This window comes from Lactuca serriola, chromosome 5 (genome assembly GCF_051521515.1).
Source record: "Lactuca serriola cultivar US96UC23 chromosome 5, Lser_US96UC23_V15, whole genome shotgun sequence".
NCBI classification, from domain to species: Eukaryota; Viridiplantae; Streptophyta; class Magnoliopsida; order Asterales; family Asteraceae; genus Lactuca; species Lactuca serriola.
The window spans coordinates 10,409,342-10,423,211 of NC_136412.1; the positions used below are offsets into that span (position 1 = coordinate 10,409,342).

Sequence of the window (13,870 nt, forward strand, 5' to 3'; positions counted from 1 at the left end):
TTTGACAGATGAGCTTTCAATCAATGCCACATTGAATGGATGGTATCATTGGGTATGTTTTGGTTTGGATATGCTTTCAAATGATTTTTTTTTCATGCACATCATTTTGTAAAAAGTTATTATTGGTATGGATTCCACAGGTTATCGTCCAAAAGTTCATGTACTACTCATCTAATTTTATGTGGTTTGAATTCAAGTTATATCTTTGTAGATTATAATAATAAATAAATAAATACTTTTGTTTGAAATTAATGATATTATTATTACTTTAAATTCTATTGTTAGATATTAGGGTATGGATGGGCTGGAATGTTGAGAAATCATGGGTAAAAACTGCATTTACATACTATTTTTATAGTTACAAATTATTTCTTCTAACATTTTTGGACCAAATTGCCCCTGCATACTGTTTCTATAGTTAGAAATTTTTTATTCTAACATTTTTGGACCAAATTGCCCCTGTATACTTTTTCTATACTTACAAAAAAAAATTAATTTTAAGTTTTTTGGATCAAACTGCCCCTGCATACTGTTTTTAAACTTAAAAAAAAAAAATTCATTTTAACAATTTTGGACCAAACTGCCCCTGCATACTATTTTATAGCTAAATTGTTTTTGATTTAAAAGTTTTGGGTTGAAATGCCCCTGCATAATGTTTTTGCACATAAAAAGAATTGAATTTAACAATTTTAGATGAAACTGCCCTTACATACTCTTTTTATAGTTAATCTTTTTTTTAATTATTTTTATTTTAACAGTTTTGGACAAAACTATCCCTACATATTGTTAATTTGGTTAGGACCAAAAAAAGTACACAAATCCGGACCCCGCTTCATTGTTCCTCGGTTACAACACTCCGCTTTGTTCCGGTTTTGCATCAGCTGGCTGGCTCTAATTTTATTTCATTCTTTTGTAGGTTTCGACAAATTTGAAAGGAGTTTCAAGGTCGGCTTCTGAATTCCAAGTATCTCACCTCTAATTTCGGATTTCAACTAGCTTAGACTTTGATTTTATTGTAACTTCCCTCCAGATTTCATCACTATTTGTGTTGTGTTTTTGGTTTCACCCAACTTTTGAACAGGGAATCCGCAATCTGTGGATGTTGCCGATTGGGATATCGAGTTCGCTGCCAATGCAACCCTCGATTTTCCGTCAGTGTGGCTGGAGGAGTAACGATTCAACTCCTCCCAAACCTTCGGTGTCTGTTAAGTGCCTTCAATGAAGTCGCCGACAGCATGAAGCAAAATTCACCAAAAAAATATTATTTTAATGTATTTTATTGGATTTATGGGTAAAATAAAAAATGTAGATGGTTTGATTCAAAAAAATGACTTATTTGATAATTGATCATTTGTGTGTTTTTTTTTCCATACAGGGATTTAGTTCTCACGTAGCAAACACCATTCCTGCAACAACAATTCCCATGGTACAACAACAGAAACAACAGCATATGGAAATCTTTATGTCGCTATTCCTTAGGTAAAGCTCCTTGCTGTTAATATATTTAATACAAGAAAATCATTCCATTCTTACAATGGAATGCAAAGACTGATTCCATTCCATGCAGACACATCTGAACCTTGGATGCATTCAAGGGACATTCCAAGCCTACAATCGGCAACGCGACATAAGGTTGAAGTACCTGTTGACGGCACCGTGAGACTGTGACTTTTCAATTTTTAGGTTATAGATGTAGTAAACTTTCGATCGTATCTTTTTAGCTCCATGTCCTGCAACGCGGGGCTCCTCATCTAATTGCATTATCAAGCTTTTCAAATACATCTATTTGGTTAGAAACTCCATAAAAGTAGCTAATATTTAATTTTGTATTTCAAAATGTTTATATCATAGTCAATAAAAATTTATCCGGTGTATACATTTAGTTTTAAATAACATTTTATCTATAAATATCATCTTATATTTTATTAATATTCCTCTCTAACAATTTTAATTGTTTTTTTTTAATTATTTTACTTTATAAACCATATAACTCACGGTTTATAACCTAGTTGATAATAATGAAATCAACGATGAAGAAAAAAAATGGTGACATTGATTCATAAGAAACTCAACATTTTTTTAAATAGTGGAAGCTGATTTTGAGAAAAAATTGAAGGATTATGGCGTCAAAGCTAAAAAGAAAGATAAATAAACAGACAGAGAAGACAAATATGTTGCGATGAAAATCAAAAATTTAAGAGGATGACTTTTTTTTTTGAAAAAATGCAAGATGTTGAAGACTATGAACACTAACTTTTAAATGTGATATTTAGTTATTTTGTATTAGAGATGAGCGTAGGCGGGTATCCATCCTAATTATCTGAAAACTGGAACTGACGATTCCTAAAATTTTGGAACCGGAACCGGTAGGTAGCGGTTCCAAAACCGAGGTACTCGTTCCGTTTAATTTTTTAAAATTTTTAATATATATATATATATATATATATATATATATATATATATATATATATATATACACACACGCACACACACACACACACATAAGAGCTATATGGAAAACAAAAAAAAAACCCCGAAAAAACCTAAAAATTATAAAAATACATAGACATCACAAAACTTTTTTTTTTTATTTTACACATCAAAAAATCGCAACTTTTTTTAAATTTTCGTTGAAAAAAAAAATCAATTTTTTCTTTTTTTTTTATAATTTTTTTTTTCAAAAAGAAATTTAAGGTGCGATTTTTTCAAAAAAAAGTTTTGTGATTCCTAACTATTTTTTTTATGATTTTCCTAGGTTTTTTTTTTTTTTTTTTTTTTTTTTTTTTTTTTTTTTTTTTTTTTTTTTTCATAGAACCCAAAAGGGTTATATGGAAAACAAAAAAAAAACCTTAAAAATGCATAAAAAAAATACTTAGATATCACAATTTTTTTTTTTGTCATTATACATCAAAAATAAAGTATATATATATATATATATATATATATATATATATATATATATATATATATATATATATATATATATATATATATATAAAGAGAGAGAGAAAGTTTGGTTCATATGTGGATCACTAATTATTATTTGGTTATAGAAATCAATTAGATTTTAGAAAAAATAAATAATTAAATAATCAAATAAAGGTAGATAAGTAATACTATCATATATATATATATATATATATATATATATATATATATATATATATATATATATATATATATATATATATATATATATATATATATATATATATATATTAAATAATAACCAAAATTAAATCGTTTTAAATTTTCAATCGCTCGTCAATGCCTAATAATCTTCGCCACCACTCCTAAAACTTTTACTGTCATTGCCGCCGTTAAGAAAGCCATCGGCCTCTTCAACGGAAACTCTAATGTCGAAGGTTTTGTACGATGAACACAAATTCACGAAGAGCAATCAACCAATGGCTTGTCTGGACTTACACTCGTATGTTCTTCGTTCTTAAGTGTCAAGTAAGTTTAATCAATAATTTTCTAGACGCATTATACATTTATTTGCATTATTTTGTAAAATTTATGAGTTGTTTGAAGTTTGGAGATAAAAACTGTGTTTAGATGGATACGAGATGTCGTGATTTGAATATTGTTTTCATGGACATTGTGACCACTCATATGCCTTCAAATTTGTTAAATACCATATGAATTTATGGGAAAAAATTCATTAAAACAAGAATATTCGAGAGCAAAACTTTAAAAGGAATCCATGTTTTAAGTGGGCTACTTATTGGAATAAATTTAGTTTTATTTGCTTTCTGTAGGTGTCGAAAGCTGAAAGGAATGGCTAAGGCCATCAATTGATAAGACTACTTTGCTAATCAGGAACAAAAGATGCATCCGTACGATAGAAATTGTATATTTTCTGTGAGGTTTATGCATGATCTTTATGTTCTAATATACCTTAAAATGAAATATGTTATTTTTTTGAATGTGAATTAGGTGTATCGAAATGGTTCTAGTGTTGGAATGAAATTGCAAGTTTGGAATAAAGGATTTTAAAGACTAGGATTACATCATCAACATATTCTTTAACAATGCGTCAATATATTCTTTAGAATATATTATACACATACTCTTTTAAAACAAACCAAATTATTATAATTCAAGAATGATAGTTCAAGAATGTTGTTATTCTTCAGTAATAACATTTGAATGTCAATGTATCTTATTTTTTGTTTATGAATGTTACTTTAATAATGTTTTTTTTGTATCTTATTCTTCAAGAATGCTTAATAGAAATCCTTAATCTTTTTATGATATTTTAGTTTTTTGATGTAGACTAGTTCATAGAATATAATTATTTGATATGCTATTAGTTTAAAAAATATTTACATATATTACGTTCTACCGAGAATAGATTTTTCAAGAAGTAAAAATTGATTTCATATTCATAAGCATATTCTATAATAATACACACAATACTCATAAACATAATCTAACGGAATATCCGAAACTAAGAACTTTAATTTGAAAAACAGATTTTAAAATTTAAGAGTATTAATTATATTTTAAAATTCAAAATTTTCATTTTTTTAAATTAGTTTAGTTGATTAAACTACAATTACAATAAAATTTATGCGATTATATTGTACATGCTATTCCATTGTAATAGCATAAACCTTCAGATTATAGTCAATAATTTTTTTTCCATCTATTGATCCAGAATTATCCATACGACCACACAATAGATATGATCAACATTATAACCTAACCATATATATAACAGGGCCGGTCCAGACGGTGGGCAACCCGGGCGACCGCCTTGGGCCCACGTCTCTAGGGGGTCCAAAATTTATGGGCTATGTAGTGTATATATATAAAAAAAATAATACCTAAATGATTTTTAGGGCCTAAAGTTGGTTCAAACTCAAACTAGCTTAAAAGATAAACGATTTGACTTGCTTGGTATTGCTAATTTAATGCGTTTCTAGTAAAGAATAAATGATATTTTTTTTTGAATCTTTATGATATTTGTCTTTTATGAGACTTTTTTTTTCATCCCAGCCCCCATATACGTTTGGACCGGCCCTGATATATATATAGTAAACTTACAAGAACTTATCCATAACATCAATATATAGTTTGCTACGTATCAAAAATAAAGTTTATAAAATATCAATAACCTGAGTAACATGATGAAAAAAAATGTGTACATGTTTTTTAAAGTCGTATAAAGTACGTGATATATATATATATATATATATATATATATATATATATATATATATATATATATATATATATATATATATATATATAGTAGGATCTGTTGGGATTTTGAGAAAACATAGATCTTGAGATTCAATCTCAACCATATATTTGTTATTTGTTGCTCTATTGCTCTGGCATATTGGTGTCGCGAGAGATTTATAATAAATAAATAAATATTCGGCTTCATTCGTTCTTTTTACCCCCGTCACCTTCTCCACCACCACAATCATTGTCACCACCAATACTACCACCACCTTTGTCACTAACTGACCTCACCTATACCACTAACCACTATAATCATATTTGATTACTCAAGCTGTGAACCGACATATATGTATAAACATGTATGATCATATATGATTATATCTCTCTACCATATAATAATTTATGATCAGACATACCCCGTTGTTGCCGGTATGCTAGTGCCTTAAACAACAAATGAGAATTATGTGGTCGAGGTTAAATCTCAATATCTTTATTTTTTACAATCTCAAATAAATTGTCTCTCTCTCTCTCTCTCTCACACACACACACACACACACACACACACACAATATATATATATATATATATATATATATATATATATATATATATATATATATATATATATATATATATATATATAGTTTCTGGCGGCTAGCAGTTCCGTAAAAATAAGAACAGAAACTGCTTAAGGTGGTTCAGATTCCAAAACCAACAGTTTTGAGGCGGTTCCGTTTCTGAAAGTGGGTACCTAGTTCCATTGTTCATCCTTATTTTGTAGAAAAACTCCAAAAATGGTTCTATGTTGTTCGCATTTTTTCAGGTTTTGGTCCAAACTTTCACAAATTTGGATGAATTATCATTTTAACATCTGTCACTGTGGATTTGATTCTTTCCAATATTGAAATGAGTAGTATATGCTTAATATACCTTTTTTGTTAACTATTTTATTATTATTATTATTATTTATATATATATATATATATATATATATATATATATATATATATATATATATATATATATATATATTATGGAAATTGTTTTTATGAATAGTAAACTTCCATAATTTTTGTCTATTTTAATCCCTGGACTTTATATTGTTTTTTTGACAGAATTGGTCCCTATACTTTGGCAACTTTGGTCCTATTTTTTTAGCCATTTTGACACTTTTGGTCATTGTAATTGATATTTTTACATTTTTTAGGAACATTTTAATATTTAAAGTTTGGCCATAAAACTTTAACGGTCTGACAACTTTGATCCCTTTTTCTATTTAGGAACCTTTTAATATTTAAAGTTTGGCCACAAAACTTTAACGGTCTGACAACTTTGATCCTTTTTTCTAAAAACTTGCTAATTCCTACCACTTTAATTCTTTAGCCATTTTGACACTTCTGGTCCTTGCAGTCAAAACTTTTACATTTTTTCATAAAAACATGAACAAAACGGTCCGGGGCAAAGCCCGAACTTGTCATCCTTGCACTTTCTACGTCTGTCATATTTATCGATTCGGAAACAATATTGAAAGCTTCTGGCCCCCGCGTAGCAGGGGTAACCTTTCTAGTTATTATTATTTTAAACAGTATCACCTAGGAATATGTATAGTAAGTTTGGAGTTTTAGAAAACAAATTTGTTTTATAAAGGGGATAATGACTTAAAAGGGTAATATATTTTTCGATTTGTACACATTTAGTCACTGAGTTTTTTTTTCCGTTCATATTTACCCCTTCAACTTGTTAAACTGTACACATTTAGTCCTTATGACCGGCTACTCCAGGTTAGCCGGTAAAAATGACTTAATAGGGTAATATATTTCTCACTTTGTACCAATTTAGTCCTTAATATTTTTGTACACATTTAGTCCTTAATATTTTTTTGTTGCAAAGTAAGTCATTTTTGTTTTTGTATTAATTCAGTATTTATGAATGATTTCTTTAGGTTTTCTCATGACATCTTATGTGGAATAGGTTAAGGTGGTCCTTCTATATGCTGTAGGCCAAGATACCTGGTGCGGGTTGGCTATAAGCTATGGGCATGGAGACTCGAGAAGAGCGGTTGGGTTAAAGCGACTTGCCAACAAACCTTGGGTATTCCAGTCTGATGACTGATTGGACCGGTTGCATGTTGACATTCCAATCCGATGACTGATTGGGCCAAGGTATTCCAATCTGATGAGTGTGGGTCCGTTATGGATGATAATACGTTTGTTGTATCGGGTATTTTGGGATAAACTTACTAAACTTTGTGTTTACCCAGTTGTTTATGTTTTCAGGTTCTATCGTTGGTCGTGGGAAGGAGAATGCATGACTGTATACACTCATCAACAATATTGAGGATTCCACATTTCTTATATCACTCTGATTTTCGATAAATGTATTTTGGAATAAACGTTTTTTCTTAATAATGGATTTATAATTAGGGAGTTTTGCCTTATTTAAAAATGAAAATTTTTTGTCGTGAAAATGAGACATTACACATAAACATCCACAGCCCACACACTTCATCAATGATTGTCCCACGTAAGATGTCGTGAGAAAAACCTAAATAAATCATTTATAAGTACTGAATGTGTACAAAAACAAAATGACTTATTTTGAAACAAAAAAATATTAAGGACTAAATGTGTACAAAAATATTAAGGACTAAATATGTACAGAATGAGAAATATATTACCCTATTAAGTCATTTTTTTCGGCTAACCTAAAGTAACCGGTCATAAGGACTGAATGTGTACGGTTTAACAAGTTGAAAGAGTAAATGTGGACAAAAAAACTTAGTGACCAAATGTGTACAAATCAAAAAATATATTACCCTTTTAAGTTATTATCCTTTTATAAAGTTATTTACTTTACTTATGTCGATGAATTGTTAATTGTTATTATGATGAATTGTTGCAAACCTCGCATCTTATTTGACAACTCAGCATTTAAACTTGCAATTGAACTTTTTAACATTATAATTGGATTTATTAAACTATTTTTAAGTATCTCATGTGAGGGGATGTTTTAATTTGTAATTTACATCGTTATGAATTATGTTGTATTGAACAAATATTCATGGAAATTGTTTCTTATGAATAGTAAACTTCCATAATTTTTGTCTATTTTAATCCTTGGACTTTATATTGTTTTTTTGACAGAATTGGTCCCTGTACTTTGGCAACTTTGGTCCTATTTTTTAGCCATTTTGACACTTTTGGTCATTGTAATCGATATTTTTACATTTTTTAGGAACCTTTTAATTTAAAGTTTGACCACAAAACTTTAACGGTTTAACAACTTTGATCCATTTTTCTATTTAGGAACCTTTTAATATTTAAAGTTTGGCCACAAAAATTTAACGGTTTGACAACTTTGGTCCTCATTTTTTAGCCATTTTGACACTTTTGGTCATTGTAATCGATATTTTTACATTTTTTTGGAACCTTTTAATATTTAAAGTTTGACAACTTTGATCAATTTTCTATTTAGGAACCTTTTAATATTTAAAGTTTAGCCACAAAAATTTAACGGTTTGACAACTTTGGTCCTCATTTTTTTAGCCATTTTGACATTTTTGGTCCTTATAATCGATATTTTTATATTTTTTTAGGAACCTTTAAATATTTAAAGTTTGGCCATAAAACTTTAACGGTTTGACAACTTTGATCCCTTTTCCATTTAGGAACCTTTTAATATTTAAAGTTTGGCCACAAAACTTTAACGGTTCGATTTTTTGGCAGAATTGGTCCCTCTACTTTGGTAACTTTGGTCCTCATTTTTTAGCCATTTTGACACTTTTGGTCATTTTAATCGATATTTTTACATTTTTTAGGAACCTTTTAATATTTAAAGTTTGGCCACAAAACTTTAACGGTTTGACAACTTTGATCCCTTTTTCTATTTAGGAACCTTTTAATATTTAAAGTTTGGACACAAAACTTTAATAGTTTGACAATTTTGGTCCTCATTTTGTAGCCATTTTGACACTTTTGGTCCTTGTAATCGATATTTTTATATTTTTTAGGAACCTTTTAATATTTAAAGTTTGGCCACAAAACTTTAATGGTTTGACAACTTTGATCCCTTTTCTATTTAGGAACCTTTTAATATTTAAAGTTCGGCCACAAAACTTTAACGGTTTGACAACTTTGGCTCTCATTTTTTAGCCATTTTGACACTTTTGGTCCTTATAATCGATATTTTTACATTTTTTTGGAACCTTTTAATATTTAAAGCTTGGCTACAAAACTTGAACGGTTTGATAACTTTGATCCCTTTTCTGTTTAGGAACCTTTTAATATTTAAAGGTTGGCCACAAAACTTTAACGGTTCGACAACTTTGATCACTTTTTCTAAAAACTTGCTAATTCCTACCGCTTTAATTCTTTAGCTATTTTGACACTTCTGGTCATTACAGTCAAAACTTTTACATTTTTTCATAAAAACATGAACAAAACGGTCCGGGGCAAAGCCCGAACATGTCATCCTTGCACTTTCTACGTCTGTTATATTTATCGATTCGGAAACAATATTGAAAGCTTCTGGCCCCCGCGTAGCATGGGTAACCTTTCTAGTTATTAATTATAAGAAATGGCTCACCTATATATATATATATATATATATATATATATATATATATATATATATATATATATATAATAAGAAATGGCTCACCTATATATATATATATATATATATATATATATATATATATATATATATATATATATATATGTCACACCCCCACACCGGAACGACGGAAACATTCGGGGGCGGATGACTTCATGTGGTAACGTAACAAATGAATACATAGTAAAGAAAGCAATACAACCATCATATATATAATTGAAAGTTTACATTGTTAAAAGGTACATGTTCAAAACCAATTACAATATGAAGCCAAAATATGAATTTAAACTGGCGCCGCAACGTCCATTCTTCAAAAGCTGTTTGTTACCTGTAATTACTGAATCCCTGGGACATACAAGTAGTTTTGAAAGAGTAGATCAACATTTAAGCTGGTGAGTTTCATAAGTATTAAATGACACAATGTTTGTATGAAATGAAATGTTTTGTTTTTGTTTGTTTGTTCCTAGAAAATCCCATATTTTCTACTAGCATAAATGTAGCCTTCTATCAAGACCAATGTTTGTTTCTAGAAAATGTATGTACGTATAAAATTTCCAATATGTCTGAAAAACCCCGTAAATCAAAGTATTTTTAATACCCCATGTGACTTTTATAACCATGCTATTGACTCGGATTGCCTATACACAACGTTCTTCAGGCGTTGGAATGTTCTGACATTTGTCACCCCAAATGGTGGACTGTAGCTAACAGTCAGGGCGCGGGGTTGTCAAGCCCGTATAGATCTATACACAAACACCAGACTCCCCCTCCAAGGGATTCTGGTATATAATACAGAACTTGAAATGTGTACTCGAACGTACATGAAGTTAATGTCTCACAAAACTAAGTATAAAAACAGATTTACGTGTTAAAATGTTCGTTTGTTCTTGTATGTGAAAGTGACTTCTTGAAAATAGTGTTTCTAGTATGTAAAAATTTGTAATGTTATCGTAAAACTATACCTATTATAGTTTTCTAAAAGTGTGTCTCGTCTGTTTAGAAATCCCTAGAAAATGAATCACTTGTTATGAAAGTATAATTTTTATAGCGTCTAAGATGGACACATATACATGCAGTCTAAGCAGAGTGTTTGATTTATACATATATAACAACATTTTTCATTTCAAAAGATATAATGTTATCGTGATATATTTTGCATACGAAGGTTTCCCTATAAAGGTTTTGATATGTGCATATTTAGTTCATATTAAGTATAGATTTTTATTCATTTATTAGCTAAATTATTGCATTTTATGGACAAAAGGTACTTAAAAGTGTTTGAATTATATTTTCAGTCCAAAAATGAAGCTCGGAAGCAGGAGAAGCGGTTGAGAGATCAAGAATGGAACAAAGAAGAAAAAAACCAAAAATAACACCTACTCGGTGAGTAGGGTCGCCTACTCGGCGAGTCCGATCAAAGAATCGAGAAGATAATGACTCGGGATCCCAGATACTTATCACAATACGGGGACTGAGAGATGGACTCGACGAGTCGCCACCTGACTCGACGAGCCAATTCGTATATATAAAGATAACTCCTCAGAACGATAGAGAAAAATTCTGGAACGATTCAGAAGAGTTTAGCTGCGATTGAGAAGGCAGAAAAACCCTAGAAGACGACGAGAGAAGCTAGAATTCAATCCCGAAGAAGAATTGAGGCAAAATTTCATCATTCCACTTATTCTTTTGTTTTATCATTATGGTTAAACAATTTGACTTTGTTTGTTTGCTGTTATTTACTTCAATTATGAGCTAAAACCTTTAGACTTCTGTTTGGGGATACAAAGTTGACAATATGGTTTGATTGATTGGTAGGATTAATTCTAAGTTGGTGAATTTTTGTTATTTTAGCTTGCTAAAGAACCTTGTGTGTGAATAATAATTAATTTTCAGTTAATAGGAAGATAATTGATTAGCATGAACATCTATTGATTATTAACCTCATATGCTATGTGATCACTATGCCATATGTCTAGGATTAATGAATATGAAACTAGAATTAATAAGAAAATTGAGTAAATTCATGTGCAAGCTTGTAAGATGACCATCAAACAAGAAGTTAATTAAAAGAATAAATTAATTAACTATTGCAAGTCTAAATTAACCCGAATAATTAATCTAGTAAATCTAATTAAATTAGACAACTGTCCACTGTTTAAGTTAGTTTATTTGCTAAGGATTAGTGTAGTGAATGCGAATCTAATCACTTGAATCGGTAACCAACGAAAGAATTAATCCATTGCACCATTACCTTGAAATCAACCATAGAATCAACTAAGTTGAACTAAAAAGAAGTTCCCTTCCATTTATTGAATCTAGTTAGTATTTTGTTTTCTAGTCTTGTAAAACTAGATAAAACCCCTACTTATTAATTAACTTAGATAAAATTAGTTTTTAATTTTAATTTGTCGTTCCCTGTGATCGATACCCTGCTTATTTAACTATACCACAATTGATAGGTTCATTGCCTTTTGTGTATTATTTGATAATTAAAAGTAGGTTTAAAACTATGTGAGTTTACACACATCAAGTTTTTGGCGCCGTTGCCGGGGAACGGTTCTAAATTAACATTAAATTCTAGTTTAATTGATCCTTTATGTGGGATTTATCTTACGCAAAGTTATTTAAGAAGCAACTCAGTAAGTAGAATTAGTTTTATTAAAATTTCGTTTTTAGAGTAACTAGATTTTTTTTTTGTTTTTGCCTTGAACTCGCCGAGTGCAATCGTGCCGACTCGGCGAGTACATCGCTGTTTCAGTTTTAAATTTTTACTTTATTTTTGTTCCTTTTACGCGTTTTTCTGTTTTGTTTACAGTTGTTTCGTGACCCGAGGATCTGATACACCTCTGGTCCCCCCTCTTGAAGACCCGAAATCCGCACTAAGGAAGAGCAAAGGCAAAGCCATTGGAGAATCCGCTTCTTCAAAGAACTCGCCACTCAAAAATCTCAAGTCCGTTTTCAGCAAGAAGAGGAGCAGCAAATCCGGAGCATCCAGTGCCTCTTTGACTATTGAAGACCCAATTCAAGAAGATATCGAATACGAGACCGAGGAAGAAGAAGAACCCACATTCGAGCACGACTCCGAGTTTGAAGACGATTTAGTCATTACTATGGCTAATATCGATGAAGTCCCCATGGGGGAATGGAAGAAGAGGATGCGCGATGACACCGGCCCGGGACTTGTGCAACCCGCAATTCCCGCGACCGCCACTTTCGAGCTAAAAGGCCATATTCTCGCTCAACTCAAGGGGATTCCTTTTTATGGGAAGGATCACGAAGACGCCTACAAGCACTTGGACGAAGTGAATGATGTGGCCGACTACTTCAATGTACCGAATGTCCCCCGCGAGACCCAGCTTCTTCGCATGCTCCCAGTCACGTTCAAAGGAGCTGCAAAGGATTGGTTAAAGTCACTTCCTCCCGGATCAGTCACCACATGGGCCAAGATGAAAGAGGTGTTCATAGATCACTTTTGTCCGCCCTCCAAAATAGCCAAGCTAAAGAAAGCAATTGCCAACTTCGGGCAACAGCCCGAAGAATCTCTTTATGAAGCATGGGAAAGGTACAAGAGTTTGCTTAGAAATTGTCCACATCACGACCTTAATAGCCAACAAGAGGTCTCCATTTTCTACGATGGAGTCAATGTCACCACAAGGCAATTGCTAGATTCTCAAGGTCCGCTCACGAAGAAGGCGCCCCCGGTAATCAAGGAGCTAATTGAAGAATTCTCTAAACACTCTAGAGAATACCACAATCCAAGAAACGAAGTAAGTCGGGGAGTAGTGAATGCGGCAAATGATAGCATAGCGGCGGTGATTGCTAAGCTTGATAGTCTTGATAGAAGAATGACAAAAATGGATCAAACAATCCATGCTATGAGAGTGGGATGTGAAAATTGTAGAGGGCCCCATCTCACCAAGGATTATGATTTGGATGAGAATGGAAATAAGAAAGCTCAAGTCTTCTATTCAAGTGGCGATCGATACGACGAAAATTGGCGAAAACCTAAGAAGGAATGGCTCCCATACGAAGAGTATAAGAAGGCTAAGGAGGAAAAATA

The 13,870-nt window shown here is 31.1% G+C and overlaps 1 non-coding gene across 1 annotated transcript; it reads right to left on the minus strand.

The window, feature by feature from the left end:
* Nucleotides 1-13,304: 13,304 nt before the first annotated feature.
* On the minus strand, nt 13,305-13,411 carry LOC145056112 (small nucleolar RNA R71). Its single transcript, XR_013685648.1, has one exon. It is a non-coding gene; the product is annotated as a small nucleolar RNA R71 (small nucleolar RNA).
* Nucleotides 13,412-13,870: the final 459 nt, after the last annotated feature.